Source organism: Zeus faber (assembly GCF_960531495.2).
Source record: "Zeus faber genome assembly, contig: SCAFFOLD_34, whole genome shotgun sequence".
Taxonomy (NCBI): Eukaryota; Metazoa; Chordata; class Actinopteri; order Zeiformes; family Zeidae; genus Zeus; species Zeus faber.
The window spans coordinates 399,790-419,909 of NW_028293157.1; the positions used below are offsets into that span (position 1 = coordinate 399,790).

A 20,120-nucleotide genomic window follows, 5' to 3' on the forward strand; every position below is an offset into this window, starting at 1 on the left:
CAGTATATTCTCATATCATAATAAGGTAGTAGTGTGTTCAATGCAATGTTTACTGTACCTAGGATCAAGTGTATACAACAAGTATTACAAAGCTAAATGGGATGGAAGTCCTATAACCTAATTATGAAAAGATGTTGAGATATGGACATAAGTCTATCCAACGCAGTAGGTGAAGTAACATTACCAATAGGAACAGATTTTCAAATAGAGGAAGGATGAGAGTTTTATCAAAATGACGAAGGAAGCGCAACTGCTAGTCATGTGGGCAGTGTGGAAGAAGCGCAATGTGGGATAATTTGGAATGTCACCATATATGATAACAAGCGGATCGAACTACGAAGACAATCACCTGTTATAAAAGGTGACCAGTACCTAAAAGACCCTGGTCAAATGGCTAAGAAGTCATTTGTGTCATCCCTGCTGGGTGATAGTGTATATCAAAAAAAGGATAAAGTGGTGGCAGACCAATTTTGGATCTGCGGTAATAGGATTTGTTGCCCGTACTATCTAAACTGTGGAGAGGTAGAAGCGCAAGAGTACAAATGGTTACAGAAATTGTGTTATTACACTCATTAGATGGGGTTGATGGTAACTTTGAAACCAAGGAGCTAAAAAGGCGAAAAAGAGCATACGAATTAGACGAGAGTGTAAAAATTGATAACATAGGACAACCTAGAGGTATACCCCAAAAAGTTCAAAGCACGAGATGAAGTAGCGGCAGGATTTGAAACAATACCAGCCAGAGGAATATCCAAAAACACAGAATGGATCAATTACATCCATTATAATCACAAAGGTCTATTAATTACACGGATGACGCTTTATCCGCCTTAGGGGAACAATTGAAAGCCACAAGAGCTGTGGCTTGGCAAAATAGGCAAGCTTTAGATTGGCTCTTAGCAGAAAAAGGAGGAGTGTGTGCATTCATAGGCGAAGTGTGTTGCACTTTTATCCCAAATAATATCTCGCCAGATGGATTGTTCCCTCTTGCAATAAATAAACTTAAAAAGCTAAGACAGGAGGTCAAAGACAACGCAGGTAAAAATATGGAATATGGAATATGGAAAAGATTGGTTTGCATGGCTAGATTAAAAAATGGGATGATGGGGAATGATGTTCACCAAAATAGGTATAATACTCTTGGTGCCACTAATAATAATGGGTTTAATTTTTTTCTGTTCTATTCCCATAATGAGATCCATGATAGCGTCAAGGTTGAGCAAACAAATGATCCTCACGTCATGGGACATAGTCCAGTCAAAAGGAATAGGGGAACATGTTGGAGAAGGAAGCCAGAGTGATGATGAAGATGATGAAGAATATGGACTCACAAAGGCCTAAGCTTTGAAAGGCCATGATGAATCAATGCATGTTGAAACAAATTGAATGGTCAGGTTTTTCAAGTTTTTATTCTAGTGTCATGTATTCTTTGTTATAATCATATAATGTGTCATATTTTTAATATCATACCAAAGGTTTTTTACTTTTATATTATGATGTGTTTTTCTAATCATATATTTTGTAATATAGGCTAATTGATTGATGGGATGGAAACAATTAAAGGTATAACACATTTGGAAATCAGGTTGTGAATTCTGATTAAAGAAAAAAACATTTTTCTGATAACCAAATGTGAATACTGATGATTTATCTAGCTGTCCGGAAAGTAGCCATATATGATTGTGAATTGACAAATATATGTTAATTGATGTTTGGGACATAGTAAGCCCCAAAGGGGAAGTATATGGGAGAAATTTACTATAACATTCAATGGTAAAATATAAGTATTATCTTGCCTACACGCTATATGAATTAAATAAGTGTGGGGAAATATTGAGTAAAGGAGATACCACTCTCCCCCAGTGCTGGTACAATATGCCACCAAAAGATACTAAAGGGTGAATGAATTGAGGAAGAAGAATCTTTATTTGTCACAGGACAACACATGCACATGCTTTTTTGATGGTGGCCGGTGAAATGCAGACTCTGCATTTCACCCATATTGGCTTGTCCTTCATCCGGGGGGGCAGCCAGGAGCAGTGGGCAGCATTCGATGACGCGCCCGGGGACCTGGTTCCAGATGTCCATCGCTGGTCAGACGATGTTGTGTGCATGTTTTAGGTGGGACGAGATCTCGGACGACATCGGGCTTATTCAGAGCGATATGTGGTGACCACCAAATCGAGCGTGTGGCCTTTGGTGTGGGTGGGTTCTTGAACGTGCTGTATAATGTTAAAACAGTCCAACAGTGACAGGAAATCTATGGCAAACATGATGAGTTCACATCCCAAAGAATGCATTTCTGAGGGAAAATTGTCAGGACTGGTTGTAAATTGTCACGAGTGGTCAAAAGTTCTGATGACTGGTCTGAAATTGTTTTGTGAACACCATGACCACCTGTTAATTAAACATTGTGTAGATATGAAGCTGTGTCCTCTTCAGCATATAATAGGCATGAGTTCACATCCTGAATCATATGTGGTTGTAGCAAAGGGGACACCCTTGCAGAGGATGGTGTTGATTCATGAACATTGGGGTTATGGTTACTCTGCTTTCAAGAACCCTGGATAGGACTTTCACCCACAATGTCTGGTGTGGGAGGAAATTGTCAAGAACGCTTGTGTGATCAGCATCAACTGCTCCAGCAAATGGGAGGTGGTAGAAGAGGCTACTCCATTGACATCAGGGATTGGGGTGCAGTACACTCACAATGGACCACGTTACTTTTGAGAGCCCCAGGTAGGGCCCTGAGCCCATGAGCCCTTCATCCCTTGTTTGGAAGGCCAGTGCCTTATCCACTAGGCCGGTACTTTGGCCTGCACCTTGAACAAAGTGCTCAATTTTCATGCACAATGGCAATAAGGTAGAGAAACAATTTCTTGGCAATTTACTGTTATGAAATTGCTCAATTCTTGACAGCTTAGGAAAAACCATTGTGAACAGTTTCAACAGCAAGCAAATACTTTTTCTAGATTACAAAGTATACACTTCTTGTTAATAAGCATGAGGTCACATCCCAAAGAAAACATTTCTGAGGGAAAATTGTCATGAGTGATCAAAGGTTCTCATGCCTGGTCTGAAATTGTTTCGCGATCAGCATCAACAACTGTTAAATACACGTTGGTAGGAAGCTTTTTCCATGTCAACATATGTTAGAATGAGTTGAGCATGAGGCCTTGGCAGAAGATGGTTGTGATCCATTGACCTCCGGATTATGGGCCCAGGACACATCCGCTGGTAACTCTGCTCATAAACTCCTTAAGTGGGACTTGAATTCACAATACCTGGTTTAGGAGGGGAGACTTGTCACGACTGGTAAGAAAATGTGAAATTGTTTTGTGAACAGCATGATACCTGTTCATTAAATGTTGTCTAAATAAGAAGCTGATTCCTTTTCAACATATAATTAGCATGAGTTCACATCTTGAATCATATATTGTGGTAGCAAAGCGGAAGCCTTTGTGGAGGATGGTATTGATCCATCAACATCGGGGTGACTCTAATTTTTAGAACCCCAGATAGGACTTGAGCCCACAATCTTTTGTTGAGGAGGTGAAATTGTCATGACTGGTCTTGAAATCTTCATCAGTGTTTGGAAGTTGACGTGACTGGATAGTAATTGTTTTGTTGACAGAATGACCACCTGCTCAATATGTCGAAAATTGGTAAAAAGCTTTTTTGGTTGTAGGATGACACTGGCACGAGTCCAGATCCTGGTTTGGGAGGTGAAACTGTCAAGCATGTTTGTGTGATGAGCATCAATACCTCTAGCAAACGGAGGTCTAAAAAGAGGATGGTTTGGATCCATCAACATCATGGTGATGGGGCCAGTACGCTCTCACTGCACCACTCGGCTTTTGAGAACCACATGTGGTACTTGAGCAAACAATCCCTTGTTTAGGAGGTGAAATCGTCAAAAGTGGAGGGACTTTTTCCTGAATGATTGGAAGATGTTCTGCAATCAGCATCAACACCTGGTAGATAGATGATAAGTTAAGAAGCATCTCCCTCCTCAACATACCATTAGCGGGAGTTCAGGTCCAAATGCATTTGGTCCAGTTGTAACGGTAAGGCCTTATCAGAGGACGGTTTTGATCAAGAAATCTCTGGATTTTAGGGGCAGGAAGCCTCAGCGGTGAGCTCTGCTCATAAGCACATCAGGTGGGACTCGGACGCACAATCCATGCTGAAGGAGGGGATAACTATCAAGACTCGTTGCTCACGAGTGTTTAAAAGCTGTCATGACCACCTGCTCAACACATGGAGAGTATATAACTTGAAATTAGCACAAGTCCACATCCTATGGTACCAAGTGCCAGGCCTTAGCAGAGGATGGTTTTGATCCATCGACCTCTGGGTTATGGGCCCAGCACGCTTCCGCTGCGCCACTCTGCTTTTGAGAACAGCATGTGGTACTTGAGCAAACAATCCCTTGTTTAGGAGGTGAAATCGTCAAAAGGGAGGGACATTTTCCTGAATGGTTGGAAGATGTTCTGCAATCAGCATCAACACCTGGTAGATAGATGATTATAAGTTAAGAAGCATTTTCCTCGTCAACATACCATTGGCGGGAGTTCAGGTCCAAATGCATTTGTTCCTATTGTAACAGTAAGGTCTTATCAGAGGATGGTTTTGATCAATCAATCTCTGGACTTTAGGGGCAGGAAGCCTCAGCGGTGAGCGCTGCTCATAAACACATCAGGTGGGACTCGGACGCACAATCCATCCTTTAGGAGGGGGAAATTGTCATTACTAGTTGTTCACGAGTGTTTAAAAGCTGTCATGACCACCTGCTCAACACATGGAGAGAGGGTAAGAAGCGTTTTCGTTTGTAACTTGAAATTAGCACAAGTACACGTCCTATGGTACCAAATTTGAGGCCTTAGCAGAGGATGGTTTCTATCCATCGACCTCTCGGTTACGGGCCCAGCATGCGGCCGCTGCGCCACTCGGCTTTCGAGAACGTCATGTGGTACTTGAGCACACAATCCCTTGTTTAGGAGGTGAAATCGTCAAGAGTGGAGGGACATTTTCCTGAATGGTTGGAATATGTTTGCAATCAGCATCAACACCTGGTAAATAGATGATTTATAGATAAGAAGCAGTTTCCTCTTCAACATATAGTTAGCTAGTGGTCAGGTCCAAATGCATTTGGTCCGATAGTAAAAATGAGGCATGAACAGAGAACTGTTTTGATCAATCTATCTCTAGGTTACGGGGCCAGCATGCCTTTGCTGGCAACTCTACTTATAAGCACATGAGGTGGGACTCCGGCCCACAATCCATTCTTTCGGAGGGGGAAATTGTCATAACTGGTTGTTCATGAGTGTTTAAAAGCTGTCATGAATGGACTGTAATGCATGACCACCTGTTCAATATGTGGACAGTTGGTAAGAAGCTTTTTTGTTTGTAACATGAAATTAGCACAAGTCCACATCAAGTGCTACCGAATGCGAAACCTTCGCAGAAGAGGGCTTCGATCCGTCAACCTCTGGGTTATGGGGCCAGCATGCTTCCGCTGCGCCCATCACAAAGCATTCCAAATTGCTAAAAAGAAAAATATCAATATTAAAAAAATAATAATTGCTGCTTCCAAAATATGTTTTAAGACATTGCGGAGCACAGATATGATGCATAGTAGCAGCAGAAATGAATTACTTTTTGGGTTATAAAGAGTTATTCTTTTTAGATACTTTATTTTTCCCTTTTGTGTTCTTTTGTCAAAGTGATGGTTGAGATAAGATAATCCTTTATCTTTCCCACAGTGGGTTGTCTGCAGTGTTAAAACAGTAACAAATTGGCACAATGGCACAAAGCATTAGTAAATTTGTAATTCTAAATGAAAGGATATGATAACTAACTAAATAGTATTGATTAAACACTATTAATGAAATCATGATCTTGCATGAGTGAATCGTTAGTTTTGATGTGATATACAACTGTGTTTGTATATCACATCAAAATGTGATATAATACATATGTCAATATGTGCTTCATATCCTTACCGGTTACTTTGTTTTTCTCAGTAAGGCTGGTGATTGTTTAAGTATAATCAAACAACATTATTATTATTATTATTATTATTTTTATCCCAATTTTACATTGAACAAGATAGATGTTCTTATACACAATAAAACTTAACAAGTAGTTTAACAAAGAGGAATAATTGTTTTGTTTTGTACACAAGAGAGGTAATGGATTGTGTACATTCACTTTCAAAAAATTGAAACACTAAAATAAATGTGAAATACGTCGACCGTTTCAATGTTTTTTAATTTTAAAATAGAAAAAATAGTAATGAAGGCTAAATATTAAAATGTTTTAGTATGTTGATCACATTTTTCCTTACCCTCTTTAGTTGCTTAACTCGTTAGGGTTAGGTTTTGGTTTAGGGTTCGGGTCGGTAATGTTTTTGTCCTGCCACATTACGGAAATTTATTTTGACTGATTTTGAATTTATCAATGGCAGCACACTTTGCAATATTGATGTTTTACTCATCTGCTTGTGTCATGGATACACAGGACTTCCTAAAATTCTTAGTTTGATGTTTTTTCTTTTCTTCTCCACTATAACTCCAGCCAGCACAAAATAAGTCATTATTTGAGTCATGACATTTATATTTTAATTTTGTCTCCTCAGGGTCACACCCTGGCATGGCCTTTCTTGGCTGTTGTGGTAATTGTTGTTTTTGGATCGTGGAATGAGGCAATGCTTGCCAAGCCATTAGACAGGAGAACCTTTTGTTGCTCTTCAAATAAATCTTTTCACACCAGCTCCATGTTGGGTTTGCTGGATTTCTTTAACTGTGGATGAGGGAGATGGTTTTATGTTAGCTGTGTTGTTGTAATCTTATGGAGATGAATTGCGTCTGGTTATTGGGTTGATTACATTCTGTAGCCTTTATCTTGCTACGAAGCAAACCGGCTCATTTCTCTCAGGCAGCACCTCTCCATCATCAACATGTGCAACACTCACTTTGCTTACTCCAACTTCTCTTCTTCCGTCTTTTGGTGATTCACATGATTACTTGACAGCGTTGCCATTGTGGCTTCGCCCCGCCCAGATCTTGCTACTGAAGTTCTTGAAAAGTTCAACCACAATAATTTAAACTCATGAGTACAACAAAAAGGAGGGTTTTCGTTTGATTTGTCTGTTCATCATCTGTTTTTTTTGTTGAAAACAGTGTTTGTCTTTCTTGGTACAACTGGTTGTGTTTGTGTATCTATTTGCTGTAAACTGTCTTTTGTTTTATTTGGTTGCATGAAATGTACAGGCAAGTGTGATGTGACGAGCAGCTGATTGATGAGACATACAGACGCTTACCATAACGCTTTGTCATGGTTAAAATATTGTTTGGGGAGCTTGACATGGTTTTCTTAATGGGATCCCAATGAAGGTCAGCTTGACTGAGTTTCATTCCTGCCATTAGTGATGATGGGAATGTGAGGGCGATCACATGGTGCGAGAGCACTGTCCCAGCATGAAGTGCTGACCGGGAGACCGCTTAGGTCTATCTTCTGTCGACAAAAGCCACATATGAATTACATCATGTAAATCAGTAGTGATCAGATTGTCCAGTTTTAGGATTTATCATTTTAGACTTGCGTTTATTAATGGATTGTGTAGATGGGATTATGTTCAGGCAACATTCGAGAAATGCATTTTAGGACAATTTAAAAAACCTTGCATGATTTACACATTGTCGGTTATTTTGTAGCCTAATCTATATTCTATTAACATTATCTCCTACATATTAGACAATGTGATAATATTATTCTGTTGTTCCGCAAGGGTGACTGCATATATTTATTTTGTACTGAGACTATAGTTGTCTATTCAACATAACTGTTTGGAAAAACACAGAACTATTCCCCATACCCTATTTTACATTCTTGGACCTTGAGCAAACAATGTTGTCATAATGTAAGTCTCTCACCCAAGTGTTTAAATGTATGTGCCCAGGTCAAAGCAGCCCTTGCCATCCCACTTGAAGGACCACTACACGACCTCCGACCAGGTGACTGGGTGGTGATCTACAACTTCCGGAGGGAACGCTGGAACTCTGCCAGATTCCTTGGACCGTTCCAGATCCTCCTCACCACCGCAGCAGCAGTTAAGGTGGTAAAATGACCTACGTGGGCACACGCATCTCATTTCAAGAAAGTCTGCAACCTTCCAGAGGACCAGATAAACGACTACAACGGTAAATCATCGGATGTGAACTGAGATCACGATCCTAGTGGGATATGTGCGAGTAACCTCCATCTCCACGAAGAGGATATGCCACTAGAGTACTTGTACTTGAAAAAGATGACACCCCGTCAACAGGAAAAAATTGGTCACGTCTGTGTGATAATCCTTCTTGCCATTGCCATCGCCCTGATAATCATCCAACCCTGGAACACAGTTCCACAGCGAGACTTAAAAAATAGCCGCTGCTCCGACCCACTCTCACTCACATCAGATACAGAAGAAGAGCCCCAAGTGAGAAATGAACGTTCATAAAAATATTGATACCTGTAGTGATAATGTGTTTAATGCTATGTTGCTGTCTAAAATGTGTAGTACCTATCCTTCGTAAGATGACTACTAATATGACGGCGGGACAGTTTGTCTCCACACCACTAGATGATTGGAAACCACCTCATGATGATCACGGAGATGTCGGGATACTGAGATGTTGAAATGTGAAGATGTTTGTATAATTATGTTTTTCCCTACTTATAGGATGTGTTAGTCATTACGTGCACAATGAATTTTGCTGATGTCATTATTAAGTGTTAACCATTGATTAATAGTTCTACATAGTATTATGTAATCGTGGAATCTCTGTTTGTTTTGTTTATTTCACAATGTGATTCATGATTTTAAATTTTTAGTAAGAATTTAGAAGATGGCTTCACACAGGATTTTCCTGCACAACTAAGGGGTTTTTGTCTTGTGCGTTGTCATTGTATAGTGTAGATAACCCTTACTGGTCTTTTACGCTTCTCTAGCCAAATGTGAGAAGAGAGGTTTGCCCAACTTGAGGTGAAGATATCCTTGAAGAATATCTGTAATATTTGGTTATGAGTTTATATAGTTACATTTAGTATAAGATGTTTATTTTCCCAGTAGATTCCAATAAGATAGAATTGAAGGATACCTCTGCAGTATAATTGTATTGTATCCAATTTACATTATAGTTATATTCTGATCCCTTTGCCGAAAGTTTATGAAATTTTAACATTATTGCATTTTCCCTTGAGGTGTTGTTCCAGTAGGAGAAAAATTTAGTGTGAGTGAAAAATGCATATGATCAACAATTTGAAAGATGTCTACCTAGGACAATTGCCTTTTGTGTATGTTACCTAGCCTTTAAAATACATTGCCTCTGGGTTTTGAAATGAGTCTCTTACAGTTTTACATGAGGAGACTGCTCTTTCTCACAATGTGTATTGGAGTATAAAGACGAGATCTCGGGGGGGAGCATGCTGTGATCTCGCGAGAAGACGGAAGTGGAAGTGAGTAGTGAGTGGAGACCCAACATGGTGGCTCCCTGCTACACTAGCCCCACCTCAGACAAAATAACAAAGCAAATTGCAAATAATATATATATATATTATATATATAAAAAAGGGAACACCGCCCAAAACCAAAGTGGAGGACCTTGAGGATTATATAGGTTTTTTTTATAACGCATACGTGATGGAAGAGGACCAGGACCCCAATAATCAAAAAAAAATGGAAGAAGACCGAATCAGCAATGGACACTGATGATCTCATACCGGGCGCAGTAGAGGTAAATGTCTTGGATGAGATTAACAGGAAGCTGGACATGCTAGGTCCACTTCTCCGAGACATTACCGAGATCCAAGCCAGCCTTGATTTCCTACATCACACGGTCGGCGAGATGCAAAAAGACAACGTGGATCCTCCCCAAAACCTCCGCGAAGTGTCTCACAGATGAGATGGAAGTTGTAAAAAAATAAAATAAAATAATGAAAGAGACCATCCTGGATTTTTTATCTTTTCTGGGATCCCGGAGAACAACACCGAGTCCCCAAAATATATGGTGAAAGACTTTCTCCGCAATGCCCTGAAACTCCCGATGGACCCAGTGTAGCAGATGACCTTTCACCGAGTTCATGGACTGGGACGTCGCGTGGGGATCCGTCCTTACTCCATCATTGCTAAGTTTGAACACTTCAAGCACAAGGAGCTGGTTAAAAGCAAAGGACGGGAGCTGAAAGGAACCACGCTGCGTATGGACGATCAATTCCCCCAGGAGATCAACAACCGAAGGAAGGTGCTGTATCTTGTCCTGAAGGAGAATCGACAGAAGGGTAAATGCAGATCGATGGTTGTTGGCAAATTTTATATAGACGGTCTGTTATACGGAGACTCCTCCACCACACCCTGGTTATTCTAATCATAATGTATGTATTCTTGTAATTCCAGTTATTATATACTTAAAGATGCAGTAGTAGGCATGCTATCTATGTCAGGATTTAAAATATCGCTCACTCTCATCTCATCTTCCTAACTCCCCCTCCATACTTCTCTCATCATCTCACCTCCCTAATCCCTCTCTCCTTACTTCTCCTATCACTCTCACTCTATAATGTTTCACTTTATGTATGTCTAATCCGGCAATTTTCTGTGTTTATCTTTGTCTACTCGTCATTTGTTTGTGTAGTTATGTATCCCTACAAATTTCCTACAATATGATGGCAATGAAAAGGAAAATAAAGGAGGAAACCCCAGACTTATCTATGGAAAAGCATGGGAACGGTAGTATAGCTATTGCCTTAGATGCATTGTGCCATCACCCCCTAACTAGCTTCAATGACACCCATTAAGTTTGTTGGTTGGAATGTGAGAGGCTTGGGCTCACCTGCTAAATGTAGCAAAATCCTAACTCACCTCACCAAGATGAACCCCAGCTTCTGTCTACTGCAAGAAACCCACCTCACTGCATCTGAGCACCTCAAACTCAAAGCTTAATGGGTTAATCAGATGTTTTCCGCATCATACAACTCAAAAAAAAGAGGTGTATCTATGTATATTGAACAATAAAAGTATCCCATATCAAAATAAAACCACAATATCAGACCCAGAAGGGCGTTTCATAATGATGAATGGGATTTTAGGTAACATCAATGAACCTTAGCTAATATTTATGGCCCCAATGAGGATGACCCAAATTTCTTTGACAATATATTTTCAAAACTTTTAGAATTTTTTGAATAAATTATCATACTGGGAGGAGACTTCAACACAGTACTGGATCCAAATTTAGACCGTTCTCAAACCAGAAATATTCCCAAATCCTGGCGTTCGTCGGACACTATAAAACAATATTTGAGTGATCTTGTTCTTGGGGACTGTTGGCGATCAAATAACCCACATTCTAAGGAATACATATACTATTCACCACATCACCAAAGTTTCTCTCAAATCTACCTTTTCTTGACAAGTAACTCCACTGTCCAAAATCACTAATCCAGAAATCCACCCTATTGTAATTTCCAATCACGGGTCAATTAGTTTCAACCTGATAAATGAAACAATCTGGAACCCTCCCGGCAGGTGGCAGTTTAACACCTCACTTTTAACAGATAAAGAATTTAACCATTTACCGTACTTTCCGGACTATTAGCCGCTACTTTTTTCCTAGGTTTTGAACCATGCGGCTTATACAAAGGTGCGGCTATTCTGTGGATTTTTCTTCCACCGCTTGGGGCACTCTAACCGGAATTAAAATCAAAAATAAGATAGACGAAAAATCACTGCAAAGAAGAATACGTTACTTTTTCTTTAGCAGATAGAAAGCGGACGATAAATTACCAACTGGTAATTATTTATAAAATCCACCATCACCAATGGGTTCCGAAAGGCTGGACTGTTACGCGAAGAGAGCGGCGCACCTTCAGAGTCAACTTCACCGGTGGATGACAGTGACACGGAGAGCGAGACTGATGGAGACGGATGTGACGAAGCGCTTCTGAGGCTGTTCAACTCTGACACTGAAGAAGACGACTTCATGGGTTTCAGCGAAGATGATTAAAGTGACTTGTGGTTTCAAACACAGGAGAAATCTGCGGCTTATAGCCCGGTGCGGCTTGTATATCTCTTTTTTTTTAAATAGAGCGGATGCGGCTTATATACAGGTGCGCTCTATAGTCCGGAAAATAAGGTATTTCCAAGAGAATGGACTTCCTTCATTGAACTGAATGACTCCCCAGAAATATCACCATCCTTGCTTTGGGAAACAGCAAAGGCAGTTCTAAGAGGTAATATTATTTCATTCTCCACTCACAAGAAAAAGAAAGGACAAGAATGCCAAAATAAACTCCAACAGCGACTAAAGGAGTTACATTGCCAACAAGCCCACTCATCTTCTGAGCAAATCCGAAATGAGATCAGGACAAATACATCTCAACCTGAAGCTATCATCCATCAAAAGACACAATTCCTTATGACGTGAACAAGAGCAAATTATTTTGATTTCAATTACAAATCAGGTAAATTTCTTGCCAATCAATTGAAACGTGATAGAGAAAAATCACTTTTTACAGCCATCGAAGATTCAAGGACAAGGATGTCCGCTCTCCCCTTTACTATTCGTCATCTTTATCGAATCCCTCGCGGCGGGTATCTGTCAAAACAGTTATATTGTTGGCATACAAACAGGAAACTCTGTTCACAAAATCAGTTTGTATGCAGACGATATTCTGTTGTACATACGGAACCCAATATCATCCCTACCGGAGGTGTACAATCTTATATCTAAATTCTCAGACTATTTAATAAATTGGACTAAAACCACAGTCTTACCACTCATTGGGGGGGACTGTAATGCTGCAACCCAGAAACTTCACTTAACCATCACAACGGGCAATATTAGATACCTTGGTATTGATATCTCCCCCAATCTATCAGATTTGTTTACCCCTTAACTTCACCCCATTGCTCAAATCCATTGAATAAGACCTCATTCGATGGAACAACCTACCCATCTCACTAATTGGTAGGATAGCAGCAGTGAAAATGAATATACTTCCAAAATAAACTATATATTTTCAATGACCCCAGTGCAACCACCCGTACATTGGTTTAATACTCTAGACTCAATGGTCAACACATTTTATTGGATATACAAGAAACCGAGAATCAAACTAGCAACACTACAGAAAAACAAAGACTGTGGAGGCCTAGCAGCCCCAAACTTTAGATACTACTATCTAGTAAACCATCTTCAATTTATAATTAAATGGTTACAACCAGAGCAACAATTGGCCCATGGATGGCGAGACATTGAACAATCTGAATGTCAGGAGTTATCATTATCCGATCTCCCATTTCTTACGGAATCTTTAAGGAAACATAACTGCTTTAAAAACCCACTTATCACAACAACTCTGTCAGCGTGGTGGAAATTCCTCAAACTAAGTGGTCACACTCTACCTCCAAACAAACTCACCCCAATCTGGCACAACCCAGATTTCCTGGTTAAAAACAGACCAATAATCGTTAAGTCTTGGAAAAGACAAGGAATTACTCATCTGGAACACATTTTTGAAAACAATTTGCTAATATCCTTCCCAACCTTAACCCAAAGGTATAATATCGGTGGCCACGGCTTCCTTCAATTCCTTCAATTACAGCAGTCTCTAAAAGTTTAAATCAAATTGACCCACAACATCCTACAACCACCTGAAATGATTGAACATCTCACTCATATCGGTCACTTGAAAAATCCCTTTTCCAGAATATACAAACTTTTATTAAAAATAGACGACACCTTATCTTTACCTTGCTTGAGACCTTGCTGGTCCCACCGATATAAACCTGTGGAAACTTATTTGCAACAACACCTGTTCTATGACCCGCAACTCCAAAATTCAACTCATCCAATATAAAATTTTGAACAGAGCCCATATCACGGAACACAAAATGTTCAAAATGGGTTTTGTGGATGAAGACATTTGCTCCCACTGTTCCCTTGATACCAGAGATGACTACTTTCATGCCTTCTGGCTCTGCCCACCTAACCTAGCATTCTGGACTAACATCACCAAGAAGCTATCAACTCTTCTGGGTCTCAGCATTCCCTTCTCCCCGTCTATATGTCTTCTCGGTGACCTCTCCTTAGTCGACCCACCACTGAAACACATCCAACCCATTTTGATCGCCTTAACAATCGCCAAAAAAACAACATTACTCAATTGGAAAAAGAGAGATAATCTCACCACATTCCAATGGTTGCGGTTATTAATAGATTACATCTCAATGGAAAAACTATTGGCAATATCTCAAAACCATGTTAATTCATTGAATGAAATATGGGATACTTTTATCACTGACATAACTCCATTATTTAATACTTGAGTCTTCCTAAGTTGGCGCAATGTTGTTGCGCTTCGCGGCATGTGGGGGTCCTCCTGGTCTGCCGGGACTCCGCGGTTGGGTGGCTGCCCAGGCGGCTCTGGGGACATCCGTGGTGCATGGGCCAGTGTTCTTAGGGGATCCCGGGGCCCCATGGGGGAGGTGGGTGGTCTGGGTGGTGGCGCCCGCTCCTTTTCCTGAGTTGAGCTGGCCTGTCTCCAGGGGTGGCGGGGCGGGGGGGGGGCGGGACGTGCTACCAGGGAGTACCTGCGGCTGGCGTCTGTGTGTGGGTTCCAGGCGTGGTTGTGGGTTCTGGGGCTCGGGTTGGGGGCGGGGGGTGTGGGTCGCTGGTTCGGGTCTCGAGCCCCATGGTTGGCGGGTCGGCGCGCCGCTGGGGTTACCGGCCCTGTGGGTGGGGTGGCTGGGCCTGTGTGTCCCTCTGCCTCCCTTGGGGGGTGGTGGCCCGCCATGCATGGGCTGGTTAGGCGTTCCGTCTGGTCCTGTCAATCTGAATCCTGCACCTGACTGGCTGTGCTAGGCGCGGGACTCACCATGTGGCCTCCATCATGGGTGGCGGTCTCCTGTCATCACAAAGGGCTGCCGAGGTACCTGCCCTCTGACGCTCTCGACGCGCGGGATGCTGGTCACTGGGGGGTCGGGCTGTGGGTGGGGGTGCCATCTGCCGCCCTCTATTCTGTAGTCTGCATGCTCGGCGGCTGGGGGCTGACCAGGGCCCTGATGGGGACGCGGAGCTGCCTGACATGGCGGAGGTGCATGGTGGACGCTCTGCGCCCTTGGCTGGTCGCTGTAGGTTGGCTGCCACCAGGTATGGGAGGTGGGCAGACTGGGGTGCGGTCGGGTCCGGGGGGAGGGGGTCTGCGTGGTTGCTCCCCGGCCTGCTGTGCCCCTGGATCGATCGGGTCGAGACTCGCCTATCTCTCTCAGTGCCAAAACTCATACTCAGCACATACACCACACAATAGGCCGAGGGCTTGCGAGATGGGCGGGGTGCAGGCTATGTGGTTGGGGATGCGGCGGGCAGCTACCATCTTGCCTGTCACACTCCTGCCCAAGCAGCTTCTCGTCCGTCTCAAAATTTTAATCCCACTCACATTAGCTTAGAACACATACACTGGCACACCAATCCTACTCCAAACAACACTCCATCAGACCAGGGCCTGCGGGACAAAAGGGGTGCGAGTGATCCGATGAACGCTTATGCCTGATGGACTCGCACCCCCAACCCCGCAATTTTAACTGCACTGGGGTTTTTTTTTCTCAGGGGTGGCTGGTCGCTGGCCTTGCGCCTGGTGGCTTGGGATGTGCTGCGACCTGGTGGGGCTGCGGAGAGCGCCGTCGGGCCCTTCCGGGGCCCCTGGGGGGACTGCTTGTCATTGTGGGTGTGGGTTGGGGTGTAGGGGGCGGCTGTTGGCCTTTTGCTTCTGCGGCGCGGCTTCTCTGCTGCAGGGCCCCGGGTGCTGGGGATGGCGTTGGGCCTGTGTGCCGGGTGGCCTGCAGGCGTTGCCGGGGGGGAGGGGGGTGTGGCATCGAGGTGCCCCACGCTGGACGCTCGCTGCGTGTGTGGGCGCTTAGCTGCGGTGTGTGGGCGTCTGGTCAACTGCAGTGGGGCGGGCCTCCCCCCTTGTGCGGGGCGTGGGTGGGTGTGGGGGTCCTGCCGGCCCGCCCGTGGGGCGGGTGGCTCGAGGAGTGTCGGTCTGTCACCGTGGGACCGTGATCTGGGCCTGCGGTCCGTGCCCTGCGCCCGTGGCCCGGGTTCTGTGCCAGCAGCTGCATCTTGTGCCTGCGCCCGGGGGTTGGTTGTATGTGTGCGCCCCTGGGGTGTGGGGTCTCCTCGTACTCCCTGGGACTGGGTCATGCTCCTCGGGGCTGGGCGTTGGAGTTGCTCCACAGCCCTCTGACTTCTCTGGGGGCCTGGGGGTCTTCCGTGGCTGCAGGGCAGGGTACCCGGGGATCTCCTGCAGCCGAGGGTTGTCCTCAGGGCTGAGGGGTTCGGGGGGCTTCATGGCCCCTTGCGCTGCTTGGAGGTGCCGCAACATATTACCGACCTTCTGCACCAGTACCAATGGGGATAAGTCATGTACACTTACCGGTGGACATCTTACACACGCACGCACGCATGCACGAACGCACGCACGCACGCCTGCTTGGAGTGCACCCCAGCACCCTCCTGGTTGCATTCCTCTCCTTTCCTCCCTCATTTGCTTCCATAACTATGACAGGAAGAGGCCACGTGACCAGTTGTAGTTCCAGTTTTCCTGGACCTAATTCAGTTTTTCAATACATGTTGTCGTCCAATGTTCATGTTTTTGTGTAAATGTTGTTTGTTTCCATGGTTATTTGTCTCACCGTGATGATTCTCCCACTCTTGGAGTAGTGATCAGTTGTTTATATACCCAAACATGATAAATAGTTCTCCAAAGAGGGGGGTTGGTGGTGGCTCTCCATAGCCAAAAATTGTGCTCTTGTCATTCTACAGGTCATCCACAGGACAGAGTTATTGCAGCAGTTCTTGATGATTTAAGAATTAATAAAGAGTCGCATTGCAGGTTGAGAACTTGAACTCCACTTGCAGACTAACTCTGTCCTGAATGCAATACAAATACTCTGTGTTGTATGCCATTGCATGCTGACAGCACAGGTTAAAAAAAGTAAAAAAGAAAAAGTAGTATAAAGACGAGATCACATTTCATCCTCACTCAACCTTGTGTGGAGATAAGGGTAACTTGACAGAGCATTGTGTGTATGATGTCAGAGCATACCTGTGACCTTGGCTGTTAACCCATTGTATGAGCTCTCTTGAATTGATTTGATCAATGGATGATTGAGGGGGGCATTGTCTTGTAAATGACACCTGACTAAAGGTACACAACCTCTCATCGGTTTAAAGCCTTCTTCGTCCGAAGCAGGAGCAGACTGGTCAGGAGACCGCTTTGGAGCAGTACTGAATCTTTCTCTTTATTCTGGAGAATAAATATATTTAATATTCTCAGTTTTGTTTTCTTGTAGCGGCAGATTAACCTCACAGAAAATGCAGGAGAACTTCTTCTACAGTACATAGTGTGAATTGTGTACGTACTGTATGTGTGGGTTCCCAAGTGTGTGAGTGGCGCTGCCCTTAAAATTATATTTGTATTGAGATATATTGTTGATAGAGTGTAAGCATTTATTGCTTTACACTACTTAATTGCATTAAACCTCCTTTAACCTTCTTCAGTAAGAGATGGTGTGAAATCATCTTCATGTGGCCATTATTGCTCAAAGCATCCCAATGTTCAAAATTAGGCAGGTGGGAAGACTTCAGCATTAACTCAACACAAATAAAACCTGAACTGGAACTGTGTGTTTAAATTTCCACTTGACACATTTATTGCACTTTTGCAGAATTTACTATGCACAATAAGCTCTATGAGCTCTAAAAATACTAAAAATACTAAAATGTGCGCGATCGATACAAGGTGCTCGCGCAGGTAGCTGCAAGGGGCAGCGCCCCAATCGTAATTCTGGATCTATAATTATATAATAGAATAATTAAACAGAGCAATGGTGTGGTTAAGTTAATTTTAAGGAAAAAAAAAAAATTCTTTCATTAAGTAATAAGGCACATTAACAACTAGAGAAATTGCAGAGTCCCAAAGGGACATTTCACTGCACATATGTATGACCGTATAATAATCTCTTGAACTTGAATTGTGGTAGTTCAGAGATGTCACTTAACCACAAAATGAAAACCTTCTGTACTTGTGTTCTTCCTCTTCTAAAAATAGTATCACAGATCATAGATATCAAAAATGACATTTCTAAAATGCATTTGTTTGAAGCATGGAAATAACTGTACAACAGAAAAAAAGAACAAGCCTTTCCAAAATAGAAAAATAAATAATGATGATGATGAATTAATATTTTTTCCAAACTACTGTATATGAAAAATAGAATCAAATAACCATTGTCCTCTGCTCTAAAGCCGATTCTTCACAATGACCACGTAGAACAGCGCTCCTGTGAGTAGCACGATCCCGACCAGCATCCATCACCTTAAACACTCCTTCGACCTCCTGACTCTGGCAACAGCATCTTCGCTGAATACCTCCGCAAAGTGGTGCTGTCATGATGATCACGAGACGGACAGAAAAAAGAAGATTAGAATGAAATAAAGTTTTACATAGCCAGCAGCAGTCGCCACAGTGGTTGTGTCTTGAGTGTCATACAGCAATTTATTCATGTGTTGTTGTTGTTGAGTCGGTTAAACTAACTTCAGCAAAAACGCTTGAACAACTTTGAATGTCAAGGAACGTTGGCACTCAACTTGGAACTCAAAATGTTTCGCTCAAAGAGTCAAAGAGAACAAGGCTACTTGCGCCTGCTAAACATCTTGGTTCAACTCGTGCACAACATTAGTTTGCCTGTTTGGGTGTTTGTCTATTTAATTTGGACAGTGACAAGAAGGACAGAACAAAGAAACTTTCTAATATAACAAATGATTTTTTTATTTGTGATTATAAATTCATAGTTTATTGGTCTGCACACATCACCACTGACAGGCTGTTAGGGTTGAGTTTGGTTCTCAGCCTTTCTACCACACTATTTTATTCGGGAAATTAGCTTTTAGTCTATATGACGAAATCAAATGTTGTTTGAATTTCGGCTACATTGGGAACAATTTTTGACAAATAACCATTTATCCATCCACTTGCGTCAGAAGGAGGGGCAGACTGGCCACCGGGAGTACCAGGCATTCCCCTGGTGGACTGCTTGTCAGTTGGCCGGGTTTCAGTTGGGCCTGTACCGGCCCAACTGAAACCAGGCCAACTGACACCAGGTCGGTTTCTTTTTTCTTTTTGTTTGCCTAACCCAATTTAAATGCATTAGTTGAAATAACAAAGTCTCTACTCAAAATGTTAAGGCAACAAGGTTACTTTGTTTAAGCCGAGGTACTCACCCATCCTCCCTGACTCTGGATCCATGGATCAAGGTGGTGGCCCATGTATATGGTCATCCAGTCTACTATGCGGGGCATCATGTTGTTCATCTCCTTCTGCACACAATCACGCAGAGGGCACCTCCAAAGGCAAACAGGCCCACGATGCGTCCCCAGTTGATCCCGTCCCGAAACACCTCGTCCATCACGTTCTCAAAGCTGTTGTAGGCCGTGGCGGGAGTGATGTGGAGCTGGGACAAAGTGTCGCTGAAGGCTTTCATATAGCGCAGCTCAAACTCGTCCGCCAACTCCCAAAGTGCCTTTTCACTGGTGCTCTCTGGCCCCAGCTGCAGAATTGGATAGTTCTGCTGAGACAATTTGTAGCTGATGAAAGAGACCACAATCTCTCTGTTGCTGTGCTCCATGCTGAAAACTGCCAAGCTGCTCGGGCGTAGACCTCTTTCTGCTGTTATTTTTGGTAAGTCAGTGGGGTAGCGCAATAATTTGCCAGTTGGAAACTGATGGCATTGTTCAAACACTGAATCCCCATTGGAGGAGAGCTTTGACATCACATAGAAATCCCATGGGGCTGCTGGCCTAGGGGTGCAGGGGCTATATGGGGGATTATTCATCATTTGGCATCATGACATTTGGCTCCCTGTACTAACTACCGCATCTGACGTTGTTACATGTCACAAAGCTGAATGACTTCTCTTTTTTGCTGGGCATGAGGTCTGGATTTATGAGAGGTCCAGTGCTCCACCACCTGTGTCAGAAGAAAACAACCTTTTTGGCTTTGGTGTCAGAGCGAAG

At 43.0% G+C, this 20,120-nt stretch overlaps 1 pseudogene across 1 annotated transcript; it reads right to left on the reverse strand.

Moving 5' to 3' along the window:
* Positions 1-572: 572 nt before the first annotated feature.
* Positions 573-19,732, reverse strand: LOC307247627 (bcl-2-like protein 1; annotated as a pseudogene). Its single transcript has 2 exons — positions 19,329-19,732; positions 573-608 (listed from the first exon to the last, which is right to left on the reverse strand). The product of its transcript is annotated as a bcl-2-like protein 1 (transcript).
* Between the last annotated feature and the right edge of the window lie 388 nt (positions 19,733-20,120).